This window comes from Lonchura striata, chromosome 1, assembly GCF_046129695.1.
Source record: "Lonchura striata isolate bLonStr1 chromosome 1, bLonStr1.mat, whole genome shotgun sequence".
In the NCBI taxonomy this organism is placed as follows: Eukaryota; Metazoa; Chordata; class Aves; order Passeriformes; family Estrildidae; genus Lonchura; species Lonchura striata.
The window spans coordinates 152,959,853-152,980,061 of record NC_134603.1 but is presented as its reverse complement, the minus strand read 5'-3'; the positions used below and the strand labels follow the sequence as shown (position 1 = coordinate 152,980,061).

At 47.7% G+C, this 20,209-nt stretch overlaps 1 long non-coding RNA gene across 1 annotated transcript in view; it reads right to left on the bottom strand.

Moving 5' to 3' along the window:
• LOC116183191 (uncharacterized) overlaps positions 1-19,258 on the bottom strand; it is a 45,011-nt gene extending 25,753 nt beyond the window's left edge. Inside the window, exon 1 of the long non-coding RNA XR_013339470.1 lies at positions 19,101-19,258. This is a non-coding gene — a long non-coding RNA (uncharacterized LOC116183191). The remainder of the gene's footprint in view (positions 1-19,100) is intronic.
• Positions 19,259-20,209: the final 951 nt, after the last annotated feature.

Sequence of the window (20,209 nt, the reverse complement as noted above, 5' to 3'; positions counted from 1 at the left end):
TAAAACAGCCTTGCTTCAAAATTGAGATTGACTTTGCAAACAAGCCTGCAGGAATTCCTACTCAGCTGACTGCTGTCATTTATTTGAGCAGCTCAGTGCAGGTTTAGGTAGCCCTGGAGCCCAGGATAGCCTTTTATCTTGAGAAGTGACTGTTGCAGGTAAGAAACAGAGATGGAGCAGTGGGGGATGTGGGATTTCTCTCACCTGACCTCACGTATCCACAGCACAGCCATTTCCAGCAGAGCCGGTCACCCTGGGCTCCCTTTGTAGTCAGCAGAAACAGACACTTCTAGGGCATGATTCATCTGCCCTATTTTCAACATCTGTGTTGAGTTTGGATAAATTACACCAGGACTACAGAGTTTACACAATCGAGGGCCTCAACCAACTGTCCCCAAATAGTCTGTGCTTGCAGATGTCCCCCTTGTGCACCAGCTTCCCATGTGGCTCCTCCCCAGACCCTCTGTGGGGACATCTCTGCTGCCCTGAGAGGTCTGAAAGGGCACAAGGTGCCTGCAAGCCCACAGGGCTTCTCATTTTTTGCCCTATTAAAGCTGTGACACCTAAAACCTCTTGAGATTTGTCAACCTAATACCAGCTGTGAATTCCCCAAGGTGGTAAAGATTCAGCTCAGGATTGACAGAGGAGGATGTTCAGGCTTTTGGGACCCTCTTTAGGTCAAGGGGAGGTTGCTGCTTAAGTGTCTTGGCAGTTTATTCTGTGTTGAGACCCCAGGAAAAGTTTAGGAATATGTGGGACACTTTCAGGTTGACTTGTCACTCATTTGGCAGAAAGAGAGAAAGATACATTAGTTTTTGGGAGAATCCACACATGGTTATTTGGCTCTAAACAGGATATGGAACTAAACTCATCCACAGAAAGTTCTGTGGGAATTAATAGTTACAACTCCATCTCAGCCTGGTCTGTGTGTTTTTCTCAGTGGGTACCATTGTTACTTCAGGTTCAAGTACCTATTCCTAAAGAATTTGAAGTGTTCCTATCCTGTGCCTATTCCTAAGGAATCTGAAGTGTGCCTTGGCCCATCTGGGATGGGTTTTCAGTCCTCTCCTCATGTCTCTTCTCTGGTCTGGTTGAAGATGTCCTTCAAACAGACCAGAGAAGGGTCTGGACTGGACTAGATGGACTGGTCCAGAGACTGGACTAGATGGCCTTTAAAGGTCCCTTCCAACCCAAAACATCCTATGGTTCTATGACATTCCTGCCCTGGTTCTTTGGCTCTCCAGCCATATGGAATCTCAAACAAAAAAGAGAAACCAGACACACCCACACACACAGTTTCTGAGCCTTCCTGCCCTAAATGTGGGCTGTCTGCCCCCTAACACTGGCTGGAGCAGCTGGTGTGTGGTCTGACCTACACCAGGCCACCTTCTCTACTCCTTTTTCCAACCCTCACCTGGGGACCTTCCACAACCCAGGACTTGTGCTCCAGAACTGTATTCCTGGGTCCTTCCAGCACCCTTCCTTGTACAGCTCAGGTATTTCTGAAAGCCCCAGAAATTTCTGGAATCTCACACCCTGAGGTGTATGCCCATCCACCCCCTGCTGCCACCTTCCCCTGCTTCCCCAGGTGGGGATGCACACTGGAGCAGAGGCAGGACAGGAGCTTTCTAAAGGGCCAGCAATCCCTCTGAGGCAGAACTGTAATTACACTGCAGTTATATTGCAGTTGCTATGCAAACAGCCACTCGTTTTGCTTTTCAATATGTAATTACCACTAAATCATCGGGGTGGAGGGAGGTTTAACTACCCAAGTCCTTTACTTTCCTCCCCCCTTGGCGCTCTCATGGCATCAGCTGTCAGGGCTGACCACCTGGAGGAGGCTTGGCAGGCTGCAGTGCCCCAGGTCTGTGGGTACCCAGGTGCTGAAGGAGATAATCCATAATCCCAGTCAGATCCTGATGGCTGCACAAACGTGGAGCTACCAACGCTCAAAATTCAAACTGCTCTTGTTCAAACCCAGCCTGTTTTCTCCCCTTACAAAGGTGGGTGAACATCACAGCCCTCAGCCCTGCTAAGGAGGCACAGAGGCAGAATTTCATCTTGAGAAGAGGCTGGGCAGGGGGTGGTGGCCCACAGAAATGTAGGATGGCCAATGGAAAGTTGGATCAGCTGCATTAGCTGTAGGAAAATGCTTCCCCAGAGGAGACAGGGTCATCCATCACCATCCCTGCTCCCATCTGGGTTCTCCGTGAGATTTTGGTCTTCAAACCCCCCCACGCCTCCACTGTGCACTTTAACAGCAATGTCCCCTACCCTGGGGGCAAGACAGAGGAGATAAATTATTAATTTTGTGGTGGACAGTGACAAATATCCTCTTCACCAAGGCCTCTTAGCCTGAACCTCCTCAGTGCAGGAAGCCTGCAGCTTTGTCAGTGTGGAAACCACACACGAGGAGCTTGGAGCACCACAGCAGCATTCCTCTGCTCCTCAGGACTGAGGAGCCACCACCTCGTGTCCCCTCTCCTTCAGCGGTGTCTGCCACAGCAATTATTTCTGTCACACACACACACACACGTTGAGCTGGCATCAAACCACGGGCTCAGAGCTGAACCAGCTCCAGAGCCATTAACAACCTCTGGAATTGTGCAGCCTCCCTGCTGGCTGCCTTTTACCATCCCTTTAAATTGTCAGCTAACAAGATGGTGGGGACGTGGGTTTAATGATCATTAGCAAGACCCAATTAGCAGGGAAGCATAATGAATGCGGGCTTACTAATTTAAATACAGATAATTCATGGCACCAGTTGAGTGCTTAAACAAAGATTTCAGAGGTCTTTCTGCTTGTCAATAGTGTGGGCACCAGCCTGATCGATCTCCGTGAGTGACAATGGATTGGAGGCTTTGGCGTGTTGTGAGAAATTTAACACAATTTTTCTGCAGCAGCAAATGCTTCAATAAACCTCCAGCTAAGAAACAGTCAAACTTCCACAACCATTTATCAGATTATCACACAAGAGGAAGGAGTGAAAAGCAGGAGGGAGAGAGAGAGGAAAAAAAAAAAGGATTTGAGCACAGCTGCAAAATTTATTATCTTATTGTACCCTGAAACTGTATTTCTCCTTCCTACTGTGCATGTGACTGGGTCATTTTACCAGCTAATTCCTGCATCTCAGAAGCACTCAGTATCACAAGGCAATGGGCCTTGGAGTCCAGGCTGTCAGCTGAACTCTGGAAGTTAATGGGCCAGGCAGCTTGCGTTGGCGGGAAGCATTCCAGGAGAAAACATCTTGATAAAAGAAAAAAAAAAAACATCCAAAGAGTGACAAATGGCCCTATGAGGCCAGAGAGGGAGCAAAACCAAGACAGTGTAAAGAAAATAGTGCTGTGAGGAAAACAGAGGCTCATAAAAATATACATTTGTGTATACATGTATGTGTCTGACAGAAAGCACTCAATAAAAAGAGGCAGGCCGGGCATGAGGGGTGCAGGAGCAGCTGTGGTTTCAGATTTGTCACAGAGTGGGGTTGGGCAATCTGAAACTTGCAGGAGGAAAAGGAGAGGAGAAGAAGTTGATTTGATGAAGTAATTATGAGCAGGACAATGTGATGGGGAAGGGAAGAGAAGGTTTCACAGCTGTTGGGCAACTGAAAAGGATGATCAGATCTTGCAAGGGTGGAGGGTTTGGCTCCCTTTTTTCATCTCCTCACATCTCTCTCATGGCCTGAGTGGTGAGAGGGGCTTTGCCCTCTCTGAGCTGTGAGGACAGCAGCTGTATCAGCCACTCCTGCTGCAGAGCCATGGTTTGGGTAAACTGCAGCTCATTTGTCTCTGCTCAGCCCCACCTGCTTTCCAGCACTGCCCTGGACGCCTGCTCCCTCCCCCTCAAGCTGCCCTCCTTGCTGAGGCTGTAAAGGCAGTGAGGACTCCCCAAATTCCCCCTGGAGAGCACAGGAGGGTGGGGATACAGCTATTGATGTGTGAGATGGCAGCACTTGGGATGAAATGTCCCCATCCATGGGCGACCATCACCATTTGGCTCACAGAGCCCCACCAAGGCCAGTGCTGAGCTCCTCATTCCCTTCTCACATCTGACCCTCAAAGAAAGCCAGGGATGCCCTTCACTGCTCACACACAGTGAATTAGTAACCAAAGAGGCAAGACCCAGAGATGCCTCAGCACCAGTTCAGTGCTTCTTTGTTCATACTCAGTCCTGAGAGGCTGGGTGAGCACAGCAAGACACAGGACAGGGGGTTGTCCCTGTCAGCTGCAGGCTGAGCAGGCTGATATGGGAGAATAATTCAGTCCTTAACATAAGCAGCCAGTGGTATTGAAAAGCTCCAGAGCACTCAGGACAGGGGGCTGACAAGCCTGGCCTAGGACTTGCAGAAGATATGTGCCATTCTGGCCTGGTGGGACATCCTGGGCCACCTCAAATGGCACCAAAAAGCCAGGGATGGGTTGTGACCCTCTCTCAATACAAGCATTTATATCACACACATGCAGACAGGTGGCTCCTGAACCACCTCACATCTCCTGACCATCAGAACACTCCACAGGGAGGATAAAAATTCACTTCCCTCATCAGCTTTGCTGGCCTCGAGCAGACAAAATTCAAGGCCCAGTCTTCAATGTGAGATATTCAATTAGTAATTGTGACTTCTTCTTAGTTTCATCTGTACTTTCATACCTAAAAGTCACATTTAGAGCCCTTCAGCTGAAAATGGAAACCTGTGATTCTCACACCCTCGTAGACTTGTGACTGGAGTTTTGTAAAAACATAAAGGAAAAAAATGAGACCTGCGTGAAAGTCAGAAGTGAAATTCCCAGGGCCTGTTATGGACTTCCCACCACCAGCATGGCAACCTGAGATTCCAGAAAAAATCATGAGAAATGGAATTGTCACTTTGCAGCATCTTACCCAGGCTTGACCCAGAGCTGAGCTCAAAAAGCTCTCCCTCCACAAGCCTTGGAGATCAAGAAATTTCCAAATTTTCTCCTTCCAGAGAAGGCCACCCTTGCAGTTTTCACTGACTTTCCTAGAATCCCAGTATCATTAGGGTTGGAAAATGCCTCTGAGATCATTGAGTCCAACTGTGCTGGCACTTTGTGGGTGCTGTTGGCAGATCAGGGGTTCTCTGGGCTGGATTTATTTTGTGCAGCAGCACAAGCCTGTAAAGAGAGTTTTCAGACTTTTGGAAGGTTGGCTGAGCTGTTCCCAGAAGCCGAGGCCTCTCATTTTCTCTAGAGACATGTGTATTCATGCCCACTTGGAAAGCTTTGATTTGGTCAGAGGAGCAGTAAATAAGGTTTTTCTGACAACACCAGCCCTGTGAGCAATGATGGATTGTCACCACAGGAGCGTAACTTCTCAGTGAAATAAGCTCCTATTTAGTGAAGAAATTCTCCTAAGGGTGACCATCCGCAGCTGATCCTGAGCCAGGGGTTATCTCTTTGAAAAGGTTGGTTAAATGACAGAGCTGAGCAGAATATTAACTGTCAATATCCTTATTGTACCTAAAAACAATTGAAAATCGAATTAAAATTGAGCTCTCTGCTTTTGAGTAGTTGTTCAGTCTTGTTGGCCTGCAAGTAGAAAGCTGACACTGCAATTTCTTATCCTGGCATGTGATTTATTGATAAAGGTGCTCAAATGTGGAAACTGGGACTTTGATCTTTTCATGAGAAATAGTTTTCCATCTGTAATACAGGGGCTTTTCTATCAGCTACTTTATAACTGTGTAATAGCTGCAAAATATTAAATGAGTCCAAATAACTATTAAGGAGGTGGGATTTTCCTCTAATCAATTAACTTTTGAAAGCCCTTATCCTCCAGCATCTCTCTTAGCGCCAGTCCACAAGTGGGATTGCTCATGCAAAAAAAAAAAAAAAAAGAACACACAAGTTGTTTTTTTCCACAAGCCTTGATGCCATGATGGATCTTCCTTTTCAATTAATTTGAAAAAAACCCCACCATTTCTGTGTATGGGGTTGGCATCTCCAGGAATAAAGACATTCCATTATTTTTCCCCTCTCATGAGCTATGTTAATAATACCAAGACAAATCTGCTCTTAGGGAAAATTGCCTGGTGCAAGTGAAAGTGAAGCCTTTGATCCATGAACCTTCTGCCCCACAAAAAGAGCTCCCCAAGCTTGCTTAGTCTACTGAAATGGGAGCTGGGAAGGGATGCAGCTGCTGTCTGCACATTTATCTCAGGGGTAAGCATGAAAGATCAGGCAGGGCAGAATTGAGGGCAAAAGAGCTGAAAGTGAGTTCATGAGACTGAGTGGCTACAGGAAGGTTTCTGATTCCCAGAGCAGAGCTGTCCTGGGACAGCCCCTAGGGAAAGGAGAAGGGGCACAAAAAACTCTGCTGATTTAACACAGAGGCTCTGAGCAGGGAGCAGGAGGGAGAAGTCCTTGGAAACTCTTTATCTTGCCAGTTCCTGCCTTCTCCTCTCCCAGCCTGACTGTTCTGAGCAGCAATCTTGGCCACTGGACAGTGGAAGAGGGAGGAAACCCCAGAGGAATTGAAGAGGACAAACTGCAGAGGTAAACAGCACAGCACAAGTCATGGAGAGCCTCTGGGGAGGGGTTTCTGCACCGTGCTGGGGCTGCAGGGATGGGGGTTGGATGGATGGATGATGGATGGATGGATGGATGGATGGATGGATGGATGGATGGATGGATGATGGAAGATGGATGGATGATGGATGGATGGATGGATGGATGGATGGATGGATGGATGGATGGATGGATGGATGATGGAAGATGGATGGATGATGGATGGATGGATGGATGGATGGATGGATGGATGGAAGGATGATGGATGGATGGATGGATGGATGGATGGATGGATGGATGATGGATGGATGGATGGATGATGGATGGATGGATGGATGGATGGATGGATGGATGGATGATGGATGGATGGATGGATGGATGGATGGATGGATGGATGGATGGATGGATGAGGCAGACATGACTGTCACTCAGGTGCAATACCCCAAAATACCATGACCAACCCCAGCAATGCCCTGTCCCACTGGCCCCCTGCAGCTCCACCTTTCTCCCCTCCCAACAGCCTCTTCCCCCAGGTCCAGCACTTTTCCATTTGGAGAGTGATCCTGCAGCTCTCAGAGCTGGAGCCCCTCACGTCAGCAGCATCTCTGATGAGCAAGATGAGCACGCCTGTGAAAGAGATCAGAGATGCTCTTTGAAGAGTCGGCAGAATTTTTCATTACAGATTCCCAGCTGCGTTTTCCTGCTACCCTTGCATTCCTGAGGATGCAAAGTGAGATGGGGACATACGTATGGAGAACATGTTACCCTTCTCACAGGCTACTCCCACAGCCAGGAAAATATGTCCTGTGAGTTTCCTCCCCGAGGAAGGCCAAAAATCAAATCAGTTTTTCCCCTGGAATTTTCCAAATGCTCTCTGGGCTGTTCCTGACTGTGTAGAAAGCTCACATTTCATCCCACAGCCCACAAAGGGTCCAGCATGAATATCTATCACAATAACACTGCCATCATCTTCCCCACTGCAGTTACCATTATTTAATTCTTATTTATAGCCCTCAGCTTGGAGAGGAGCAGCTTGTGTTAGCACACACACAGTGACAATAAGTGCTTGGTGACAACCAGTCCCTGGCAAGATTCACCACTCCTGTACTTGGGGAGGAAGCTGGCATATTTTTATTATTTTTTTGATTATTTATATGTTGTTGCAGTGCCCGACACAAGGTGCACAACGGATAAAACTTTCTTGTTAAGTTTCTTTCAGGTCTGCTGTGGGGAGCACAGATCTGTGTTTGAGCTGCGTGAGGGATGGGGAGAAGGGAGACAGACCCAGCTGAATAACAGAAGATGCAGGAACCCTGGAATATTCCAGGTCCACCTCCTGCACCCAACACTTGCTCTGCCCAAACCAGGACCCCTCCCAAGTCCACAGTTCTTGAAGGTGATGCCAAGGTAAGGAAGGTGGAGAAAGGCTGGATGCAGTGTCAGGAAGATTTCTCTGTTCCCTCCTCAGGGGCAGCCAGGACTGATCCGTGACCGTGACCATTCCCAGAGCACATTCCTGATCCCAGTGGTGTCACTCCTGGTACTGCCTCTCCAAATACAACCCATCGTTAATTATTGCTCATTAGCAATAGTATTATCATGACTACTATTGTATGAACATATATAATTAATTTTTCACTTTCTTAATTAAATACTTAATGGTATTAATGGTTTAAATCAAGCCATCAAAGCACTTACAGCTCGTATAAAATGATACCAGCACTGGAAGAGATCCCCATCTCCACCAAGGCCTGTCCATTTGCTTTGGGGTTAAAAATTAATAAAAAGTTTAAATAATTAATAGAATATAATATAAAATATTAAATATTAGTAAAATAATTAAGAAATTATCAGGGTTAAAAACAGTGTGATTGGATTCACCACAGCATCATCTTGTCACTCTGTCTTGATGTGTGAAGTCATACAAAGTTAACAAAAAAAGGTGAGATAGGGAAATGTATGGAGAGACAGATGTTGAAGGTGCACAGCTGGAGCCACTGCAGCACCCCCAGCCTTTGTGCATCCCATGGTGAGCAGGTGTGCCCAGGCTGCTGCACAGACAGCGATCCTTCCACAAGGTTGTGGTGAATAAAGGAGTTCAGTCCATGCAAATAGCCTGGAACATGCAGCTTTTGCCTCACACCTGGGTTAGGTAGAGGATCCAAAGCAACCAGCAGCCACCAGAGTGGTGAGATCAAGCCCTGCTGCTCCTGTGCAAATCCTCTCCCCAGGTTTGGGGGCTTGGTTTTGCTGCTTACACAGAGTGGTGCAGTCAAGGTGCCACCAGAGATCTGCAATATCCCTGTCAGGGCTGGGGCAGTATCCCCCCAGTGCAAGGACTGCAGAACATCTCCAGCATCCTGGAGTTTTGGTGGGAGATCTGGAGAGAGATTCCAGGGTATCACAGCACCAAGAGATCTCTGTGTGTGTGTGTATGCCCCCCCCCCCCCCCCATGCATGATGCCAGATCTGGAGTTTAAACCTGAATTGAACCTGCTGCAAGTAACATGCAAAAAGGGAAGCACTCAGGGCATTTTATCAGTCACAGCATGGTCTGGGTTGGAATGGACACTAAAAAGCCTTCTGCTCCACCCCCCTGCCATGGGCAGGGACAACTTCCACCATCCCAGGCTGCTCCAAGCCCTGTCCAGCCTGGCCTTGGGCACTTCCAGGGATCCAGGGGCAGCCACAGCTTCTCTGGACACCCTGTGCCAGGGCCTCACCAAGTCACTCTCTTCTCATTGCATGGGAACTTGATTTATTTAGGACAGAATGAAATCGTCCAGCTCCTGCTGAAATGTGAGATCTGATTCCATGACCATCTCTGTAGCTCTTCAGCACTGGATTTCCCTGCTGCCAGCATAAATCTGAGGTCACACCATCTAAACCCCTGAGTGTTTGTGCTGTCTCCTGGGTCCTTCCTTCCCGAGCTGCTCAGTGTTGGTTTCTGTCCTCACTGATTTCTGCTTGGTGTTTTCCAGTGGAAGGGAAGGACCTGCTTGCCAGCCTGTGCTGACAGATTTAACTCTGCAGCCTGCACTGACCTCAGCTCCCACATCCAACAAAATGCCTCAATCTCCTTTTCCCTGCAGCTCCTGCTGCCTCTGTGAGCTGGCAGCACGTTTTGATCACGGAGTGAGTGCAAAACATTTACAGGCTTTGAAAACAATGTCCAGATAACTCATGGCACAGAAATTCCTGAAGGGCTGTTAAATGCAGGGCAGCACTTCTGGAAGTCCAAGAGGCACAGAGTGAGCCCAGGGCCTGTTTCTCAAGGCAATAGCACTGCAAGTTTTCCGTGCTCTCACACTCTGCTCTAAGCTCTTGATCCTCTGCTCAGTTCCTTGGCTCTTGAGCCCTTGGTGGACACAGGAGCAGAGCCAGATGGGCCATGAACCAACACGTGGGGATGTTCTTCACTCCCCACTGACTCCAGGTGTCCTTTTGTGAAGCACCTCATCTTGCAGCAGCCCATCCAATTCCTTTGAAGTCCGTGTGACTTCAGGGTGCAAGAAGCAGCCTCAAGGCACCAGTGATCTCCTCTTTCTTTCATGTATCTGTGCTATCTGGGCTGCACAGACCACAGAGTGGAGCAGACTGGGAAATGCACCAAGACAGAAAGTGCCATTGTGGATGGCTTGGTGTCAATTAACTGTAGGAACGCTCTGAATAAATTAAATCATGCTGCAATCTGAAATGGAACTGATTCTTAATTAAAAGATAAGTTAATTCTTAATCCTCAGGTGATTTAAACAATAAAAACTAGTTGTGGGAATTGCAGACACCCTTGTCAGCTGGCTGAGCAGTTTCAGTGCTGAGGCCCTGAGCCATTCAGAGATGTCCACTGCTTGGAGCAGGCTTTGGGCAAGGCGACCCCTGAGATCTCCTTCAACCCAAATCAAGGGCATGTAGGGACAGGACAAAGGTTTAAACTAAAAGAGGGGAGATTTAGGTTGGATATTAGAAATAAATTCTTCCCAATGAGGGTAGGCCCTGGCACAGGGTTCCCAGAGAAGCTGTAGGTGCCCCATCCTTGGAAGTGTCCAAGGCCAGGTTGGATGGGGCTTGAAGCACCCTGGGATAGTGGGAGGTGTCCCTATGCATGGCAGGGGAGTGGAATTAGATGATCTTTAAGGTCCTTTCCAACCCAAACCATTCCATGATTCTGTAACTCTCCTTTACTCCTTGCATTGTGAGCTCAGCTGTTGGATGCTGAAGAATCAGGATCTGGCTTTTTTTTGAAACCTAGGTGATGAACAAGTGCAGCAATCAGGTGTGAAGTAGCATGGTGTAATGTGTCAATAAAAACACAGAATATTTCCTTTTTTATTTCTAAGGTTCATTCTGGAGAAATTAGATTCCTCTAATACCCAGAGAGTGGCTTCTTTGTACTGAGAACTCCTTATTCCCTGGACCAGGAGTTGATGTTCCTGTTTCTCACTGAGCATGAGGACTTGGAATTTTTCCTTTTATCAGCCCCCAATAAATTGTAGGAGATATAGAGAAAAGCCTTCCTCCAATCACTACAGATAAAAAAAAGCCCTAAAGGTTCCTGCTTTGTCTCGTTGCTTACCAGGGGATGTGCTAGAGCACAAAGGTATAACTTACGGCAAAACAACACACTGCAAGGAAACATAAATCACCACAAAAAGCCAAGAAGGAAAGTCTTATACAAGCACAATCTAGCCCGTGGGAGACAGTGGGTTTTGAGGCTGTGAGGAATGAAATCTCAGGTCTGATGGTTTCAATGATTTAGTCTCACTATCACCTGAACAACTCCCCCTTTATTTCAGTTGTGTGAGTGAAGGCTAAGTCTGAATATTCACTTTGCCTTGACAGTCCCAATGCAGGCTGTCTTTTTGTTGACTCAAACTCATAATTTTTCCCCTATTATTAAAATTATTCTTTTCAGTCATGGCATTTTCTAAGATGTTCTGCTGCAGTACAATAAAGCACACATTTTAAAACATTCCCACAAAGCCCAAAGCACCACCACAGTCCATGGCTGGGTCTGATCCTTTGCTTCTGGAGGAAGCCTTCAAGACCCTGGACATCAACAGAGCTGATTTATGCTGGTGCAAACAAGGGGAGAAGTTGCCTTCCCACTTCATGGCTCATCACCTTGAGTGCCAGAAGGAGAATTCAGGTTTTTGCAGGATGTTGACTTGGACTGGTGCCTCAGCTAAGGTCCTAAAACAGTCTGTCTCCATAAAAGCACTATAACAAACTGCCCCCTCATGTTTCACAAATCCCTCTCTGCCTCTGCTCCTGCAGTATTTCATGGGGTTCCCATCTCTGAAAAGCTGGGGACAGCAACTTTAAGACAACTTCCCCTATAAACAGCAAACTTCTGTGTTTTTTCATAATGGCTATCCCGTTATAGCTTAAAGCCATAATTATTTTTTGAATTCTTTTCCTCTCAGATCCATAATCTGTTGCAATAAACACAATTCAATGATTAAAGAGGCTGTACTCTCTCCTTCACTAAGGATTTTTTCAGCATTTTTATTTAAAGGCCTATCCTTCCCCAGCTGTAAAGATTTTATGGATGTTCTCACAGAGAGAATCAAGATAGATATGCAAAGTTAAAGCTTTATCAGCTCACATAGAAGTTTTTATTTTCATGCTTCCACTCTGGAAATTGAAAGTCATACTCTCTTCTCACAGATACACTTAAAAAACTCCTTTTCCTTTCTGTGTCAGAAATTCCAAAAGGAAATTTACAAAGCTGGCCCAAAAAGTCATAAGGAATCTATTTTATATACTGCTCTCTTCCCAAGAATGCTGTAGGTTTAGGGTAATTACTTGTTCTTGCAGTTTTGTGGGTTAAAATAAATGATCACTGTAATTTGTTTTTCTTACAGCCCGATGTTAAGGTCTTTTCATTTCTGATTTTTAGTGGAGCTGGGTCTTGGGAAAGGCTGAAGGATTAAGAATTTAACTTAATTAATCTCTTAAAATATTTTATCAGGAGACTGTGTTTGGAGATGTTTATGGTTTTAGGGTTTTTTGTTGTTGTTGTTGTTGTTGGGGGTTTTTTGGTTTTTTTTGGTTGTGGTTTTTTTGTTGTTGTTGTTGGTTTTGGTTTTGGTTTTTTGTTTCATGGTGTAAGCCTGGGGCTGGAAGACGGAGCTGGGAGCCCAAATCCTGATCTTGCATTGCCACTTATTTCCTGGGTGGTCTGGAAGAAAAAACTTGTCTTGAGGACTGGGTAGGGATGTCCCCTCCCCTCATGAACATTCCCACCCCATGGGGCACTGAGCAGAGCAAGTACTGGGGTGGGAGCAGCCTGTGGGGCTGGGGGGCTTGGGTCTGGAGCCATGGAATCAGAGAGTCAGAGAGTCCCAGAGTCATAGAATCATGGAATCAGAGAGTCAGAGAGTTGTGGAATCATGGGATCATGGAACCACGGAATCCTAGAGTTGTAGAATAGTTTGGGTTGGAATGCACCTTCAAAGTCCATCTCTTCCATCCCCCTGCAATGAGCAGGGACATTTCCCATGAGATCAGGTTTCTCAGAGCTCCATCCTACCAGACCTCAAATATTTACAGGAATGGGGCATCCACCACCCCTCTGAGGAACCTGTGCCAGTCCTTCACCACCCTTAGGATAAAAGACTTCTTCACTTGGAAGCCACTACTCCTTGTCCCATGGAATCTTGTATGGTGACACCCTGGCACAGGGTGCCCAGAGAAGCTGTGGCTGCCCCTGGATCCCTGGAAGTGTCCAAGGCCAGGCTGGATGGGGCTTGGAGCAGCCTGGGATGGTGGAAGTTGTCCCTGCCCATGGCAGGGTGTGGAAATGGATGAGCTTTAAGGTCCCTTCTACCCAAATCATTCTGTTCTTCTGAGATTTTATGACTCAGATAAATGGTGTGGGTTCACTGGGAGGGTAAAGCTGCCACCTCCATCTGGGAAGGAGTTTATTAGTAACTAATTAATAATGGGTTGGAGGATGCAGACACAGACAGCAGGACTTGTTTATCATGCCTGACGATTTTCTGCCCTTTTTATTTTAACCTCTGTATCCATTGGTAGCACCATGGCCCTTCTCCCTACACCCAGCCCAGTGGATGCTCACAATCCCCCATGCTGGGGGTGTTCCCTGTCTGTGCTGGCCCCTGAGTCATGCCCAGGGTCTGCCCAGGAGGTCCCAGAGATGCAAACCAGGCCCACACCATGGCCAGGACTAACACTACACCTGACTGAGTGAGCATTTCTCCCTACAGGCACATATTTCCTTATTTCCTTCTTCTTTATGAGCATGTCCACTGCCCCAGCATCTGCTTAGGGGATTGATCTTAGAAGAGGTCACTTGTGTCATGGGATCCTCCTCCTGCCTGGATGAGTCACCAAAAACCCCAAGGTAGGGACACACAGAGCTCTGTGTCCCCCAGAGCCTCCCGTCCTGCTGCCTGGAGAAAAAGCCTCACCCTCAAGCAATCACAGAAAAGCCCAGTGTTTTTGGCTCTCCCAGGAAAGCTCAGATGGACTGTGGGAAAGATGAATGAGGGTGTGGCGTGGTCCCACAGAGAGAACAGATAGGCAGGATTAAATTTGACCTTAAATGGAAAAGCAGGGCTCGATTCCTCATCCCTGGGCATCAGGGCAGTCTCATGAGAGGGCAGAGGGGACAGCAGCACAACCACCCTGTGCATGGTGTGGCTGTCTCGGGAGGAAAGAGCTTCAAAACTGTTCCTCCCCATGCCATGGCAGCTGTGTTCTCTGTCCTCTTCCCACAGCCACAGCCTGGGGCTGGGCTTGTTGATACAGCCTCAGAGTGAACAATTTGCAGTCACAGGCAGATGTACAAATTCCACCAAGCTATTAAAGTGCTGATGATTTATTACTCATAGAATCATTGAACAGTTTGGGTTGGAAGGGACCTTAAGATCATCCAGTGCCACCTCCTGCCATGGCCAGGGACATCTTCCACCATCCCAGGGTGCTCCAAGCCCTGTCTAACCTGGCCTTGGACACTTCAGGGATCCAGGGGAAGCCAGAGATTCTCTGGGCACCCTGTGCCAGGACATCCCCACTGTCATTCAGTTTGCCACTGGGCAGTGCCTGCCCTTTGCTAGGTGAGCTACTCCCAGAATTATGTCCATGGCTGACCAGCTCTCATTGCTTTTCAGAGCTGCAAACCCCCTCTCTCAGCACTCCAAACTCAGCTGCACCCCAAGGTGACCTTGCAGGTTGTTGTTCTGGAGGATAGTCCCTGGCAGTGCCAACACCATCCCTGGGGAATGGCTGCAGGAGCCAGGGAGCTGGGGAAGTCTGGAGAGCCTTGCAAGCCACCTTCCCTTCCCACTTACCTCCCCAACCATTTATATCCCTCCAGCCCTTCCTCCTCTAAGGTAATTAAGGGCACAGGAGAAATTAAGCTAATTCTGTTGGGGCTGCTGCAGGTCTCTTATCACCAGCTCTGCCTTCCCTCCTTCTATGTACATGTAATTAAAGCAGGTTTTTCTGCTGTAAGATAAAACACTTTGTTCTTTGAGACCAGTTTCGCTCACAGCGCTGCTTGGCCTAAACGTTTAGTCCTTCTCACGGAAATTCCTCAAAAACTCAGCCAAAATGCTCAGCTCCCTGTGGGTTCAGGGTGAATCCCCCTTCCCAGCCAGAGCCCAGGACAGTCCTGCTGTAAAGGACAATCTGCAATGGGTCACTTTGGGTCACTGACCGACCCTGCAATCCCTGCCCAGCTGGCATTAAATAACAGCCTGTGCCATTTTTAAATGCTGCCATGGCAGCCGCTGTGGCAACCTTAAAACAGACCCCCTGTGCCAAGCCCAAGGGCTGCTGCAGCCACCCCGAGCCCTGGGGACAGATTTAGTAGAGGCATAAAGCAAAATAGCCCCAGAGGGCACAAGGACAGCACAAGGCCCTTCCTTCCTCTGCAAGGGAGGGATGAACTCATGAATTCCCCCCCAATCTCTGTGCCTGATTTTGTGGGAGAAGGGAAAGGAAGAGGAGGGAAAGCTCTCAGCCTCCTGTGCCTGCAGGAAACCCGAAAACAAGAGGCAGGGCTGGCAGGGAGCAGGGAAATGGCCTGGCCACCAACAAACAGAGCTTATGGCCAGTGCTCAGAGGGGAAAAAACGTTGTGTCACCAGCTCATAGACCAGGAGGGACCTGGGTGAAAGCTTTCTGCAGGTCATAGAGCTGCACTTGTGAACTCGGCCCCCTGGAAGGGCTCTGAGCACTGATGTCCCCCTGCAGGTGGCACTGACCCATCCAAGAGCTGTGGTTGTTTGTGCACACCTTAAGTCATGGAGTCACCGAATGGGTTGGGTTTTAAGCCACCTTAATGATCATCCAGTTCCAAAACCCCTGCCATGTGGGGTTTAATCCTCTAGATTGATGTATCTCCAAGCCCCTTCCAAACTTGAACACTTCCAGGGATGGGGCAGCCATAGTTTCTCTGGGCAACCTGTGCCAGGGCCTTGGCAGCCTCAAAGAGAATTTATTTTTAATATCTGATTTAAACCTGCCCCTTTCAGTCTTTTCTCCTTGTCCAAAGTCCTTCTCCAGCTCTTCTGGAGCTCCTTTAGGCCCTGGAAGGTCTCCCTGGAGCTTTTCCTCTCCAGGTGAGCACCCCCAGCTCTCCCAGCCTGGGTCCAGAGCAGCTCCAGCCCCTGGAGCATCTCCGTGGGCTCCTCTGGGCTCTGTTCCAACAGCTCCATGTCCTTTTTTGTATTGAGGGCCCCAGAGCTGGGGGTGGAGTCTCACAAGGACACAGCATACTGGGACAATCCCCTCACTCTGCTGCCTTGCTGGATTTACGAGGCTCCAACCAGGCAGTGCTTTATCAAACCTTGCCCCTCTCCCTTCCTTCTCACCCTGTTGTCTCAGGCTCAAGGATACAATGGAACAGGGTGATAGCTGAGCCCTGTTTGCTGCATTTCTCAGTGCCAGGTGTTCCTCACAAAGACAAGGTGGCATTTTCACCTCCTTTCTTCCATTACAGCTATAGGTGTCCATTCCTTATCTCTTTAAGGCCCCTCTAAGTCCTGGGATGATGACCAAGGCTAAGGATCACATGAAAAGGGATTTTTTAGCACAAGGTTGCAATGATGTCACTGAATAGTGAATCCCAAACTTGTGCTCAACCCCGAATCACCCAATTGCCCCATAAGCCAGCAGGGTTGTTTTTTGTGGGAAATAAAGTGTTTTCCTAAGAGCTTTTTTTCCTTCCTGAGAGTTCAGGTTCAGCAGGAGTGGGTGCCTCTCCCAAAGACTCTGTGTCAGGTTAGGCCAGCTCTGAATTTGTTCCTGCAGCTGGTTTTTTGACCACGCTCCCATAAATAGGAGCTGAGCAGCAATTGCAGGGAATATTGTGGTTGCCCCTGCCAGCAGCTTGAGGCTTTGCTACAAGGTGGTTATTGATCCTGGTAGATAACAGCCTTTCCCCTAGAAACCAATGGTATCTCCCACAGTTGATTAGGCTGTAAATTATTGGTGATTATTTTCATAACTTTGGACTTGGCTCTAGTTTATTGTCTTTTTCTGAGGGGAGAAATACTCATGGTTTATTTTCATAAGAATCTTCTTAAGGCTTATTGATGGGATTCAATTTCAGGGCTCATTCAATTGAGACACATCCTCAAAGCCTTTGCTGAATCAAAGCTTAGAGCTCTTGTAGCATTTCAAGCTTTTATTTTTTTTTTCCTTTTTTTCTTTTTTCCTTCCACTTCACCTTTTAGTTACATGATCCTGAGGGCAGAGATGGCGTGATAGGAGTCCCAGCTGTGAGGCTGGGGGTGCTGTGCTTGCCAACAGGATGCAAGCTGGTGATAAGGCACAGCTCCCTTCTGCGATAGGTGCTCCGGGTGTTGGCTGCATTTGATCCTGAACCATGCAAAACAAGAGGAACATTGCATTCCTCTGCCTCCCATTCGTGTATTTCACCACAAGGGCTGTTCTCTGGCCGTTCCACAGTGGGTGTGAAAGATTAACATCAACCACAGCAGAGCCCATCTCCGGCTGCAGATAATTATGCAGAAGGTATCTCATCCTCCCCGGGGTCACTCTTCTACCAAGTGTTTTCACTCAACCTGCCAATTTTTTGGGGGAGATAAACTCGCTTGAACATGTCTCCTGAGATGCATAGCTGTTAATTTTGGATAGAGCTGGCTGCTCATTTCCTCTTCTACCTGTTCTCTTCTGTGCTTTTGACAATGAAGAGAAATGCTTTGTCCTCCTTAAACTGCAGCGAGAACGTTTCCATTCCTCATAACATGAAAGTACCAGGGCAAAGAGACACTCAGGCATTAAAGCTTGGCTTGGAATGCAAAGATGTGCCCAAAATAGCCTCTTCTGTCTCCAGGATTTGTCAGTTCTTTAGGAGGTCAAGGGAGCAATCATCATAAAATCCTAGAATGGTTTGGGTTGGAAGGGACCTTAAAGATCATCTCATCCCACCCCCTGCCATGGGCAGGGACACCTTCCACTATCCCAGGGTGCTCCAAGCCCTGTCCAGCCTGGCCTTGGACACTTCCAGGGATCCAGGGGCAGCCACAGCTTCTCTGGGCACCCTGTGCCAGGGTCTGCCCACCCTCACAGGGATGGATTTCCACCTGATATCTCATCTAAACATCCCCTCTGCCAGTTTAAAGGCATTGCCCCTTGTCCTGTCTCTTCATGCTTTTAATAAAAGCTCCTCTCCAGCTCCCCTGTACCCTCCTTTATTGATGAAGGCTAATGGCCTCTTCTTTGGGCTTGTCCCCTTTCCACAGTCCACAGAGGAAACTGCAGAACATGTTCAGATCCCTCCAGTTAAGGGGTGAGACTCATTTCACCCAGGATTTTCACAGGAGTTCTCTAGATCTATGCCCAGGCTGCCTTTAGAGCCAGGGATGAGAAAATGGCAGTCCCTGAGGGGACCAAACTTACATATCAGTTTTGGGATTAAATCAACCATGTTCCAGCAGTTTCCCATTGCTCTCCACTGTTACAAGCAGAGTCTTGAATATCCTCTGTGATGTAAAACCAACACAACATCCCAGAGAGACAAACTCCCCACCAGTGCTTGCAGTGAGTGTTGTGGTCCCCTCTCGCAGTGAGCTGCAGCCTGTCTTCACGTGAGGAGCAACAGGAGATAGGACTAGGCTGGGTAAAAATAAGGTTATTTTCTTTTCCTCTCACTGTTACTGAAGGACAAGGAAGGCAGCTCAGATTATCTGCTCCTCTGAGGGCTTCTGGCTTCATTTTTAACTGCTGTGGTTATTAATTGATCAAATAGAGAAGCAGACGAGGTTTTGGGATGTGTGGTTCTGCCATCCCAGCTGGTGAGATGAGCAGACTCAAAGCAGAAAATTGGTCCTGCTCCTGCAAAGGGCCCTCTTAAGATGTCTAAAGCTGCATGGACCAATAATTTTGTATTAAGTTGATTTGGCACAGTTTGCTCTGCTGGCTCTTTCACGGAGAAGAGCAGCCTTCCTCCAGAAACTGAAAACCACCAGCATTTTCTAGAAGTGGGCAATGACAAAAGGAAAATAGAAAACCAGCCATTAAAAAAACCCTTTAAAAATAGCAGATGAAAGACATATCATGCAACTTTCAAGGAACTCAGACAAACCTTGAGGTGCTCCAGTCACCAGAGGTGAAAATGGCAATGTAGGAAGTGTGGTGTGGAATCGTAGGACACTCCTGGCTCTGCAGCCCGTGCCCGGAAAGCGCCTTGGCGTATTTCTGAAGTGCAGATTTAGCACAGCATCCTGGGAGAGCACATTTCAGTTCCTGCATTTCATTCATTTTTATGCCTTTCTAATGCAGATGCAGCTGAACTATACCATTGATTCATGCACACACCTCTTTTCCATATAGATGATGACTGCATCAAAGAAGCCAGCTCTCTGAAATAGCACACAGTGAAATACCACAGCAATTCTCATTTGGAGTCTATAGTGGGAGAGCAATTTCCAAAAATGAAGGGCAAGGTTCCTAATCCATAGCAGCTTTTTGCCAGAGAGATGTGGGAGAGAAGAAACAGGATGCATCCTGCATGAATCATCGCTGTAACCACCCTGGATTTATTAACTGAAATTATGAGGAATAACCAAAAGTGATTAAAACCTCAGATGTCTGGTGAAAGGCGTTGCCTCAAGCACTGCCCATTATGAGATAGTGCCATAGTCTTCCTGTTGATTTCAAAGAATTGAGGGCTAAAAGGTCAAGTTTTCAAGAGCAAATAATTCATTGTTTAAAATTATGGGACAACTGTCATCACCACCTATCACAGAGAGGGGTAAAGACATCCCCAGGTCCTGGGAACTTTGTCCTTCTCCAAAACAGGGTGACTACACCACCCCTTTTACTTTTCACTCACCAGCTCACTGGTTTTTGCACAACTGCTGCCTCCCACTCCTACCTTTGAGACCCCAAATTCCCTCTTCACTACCACCACCACCAACCTGTAGATTCACCCTCACCAAGCTGTTGAGCCACGTTCTTTGCATGGAGAATGTCCAGGTTTGGGGCCCAGGTTTGGCAGAGCAAGTCACAATTTCTCTTTGAGGTTCTTCCTCCAGGGGTTGCTTTGTGACCTCACCCCTGAGTGCCTGGCCAGAAGAGAGGGGCACAGGCCACCCCCACACTGGAAGTGGCTCTTCTGTATCCAAAATTATGCTCAATACTGCTTGTTTGAGCTGCTGCCTTGGACCTTTCTCCAAAACAATCCCTGAGATC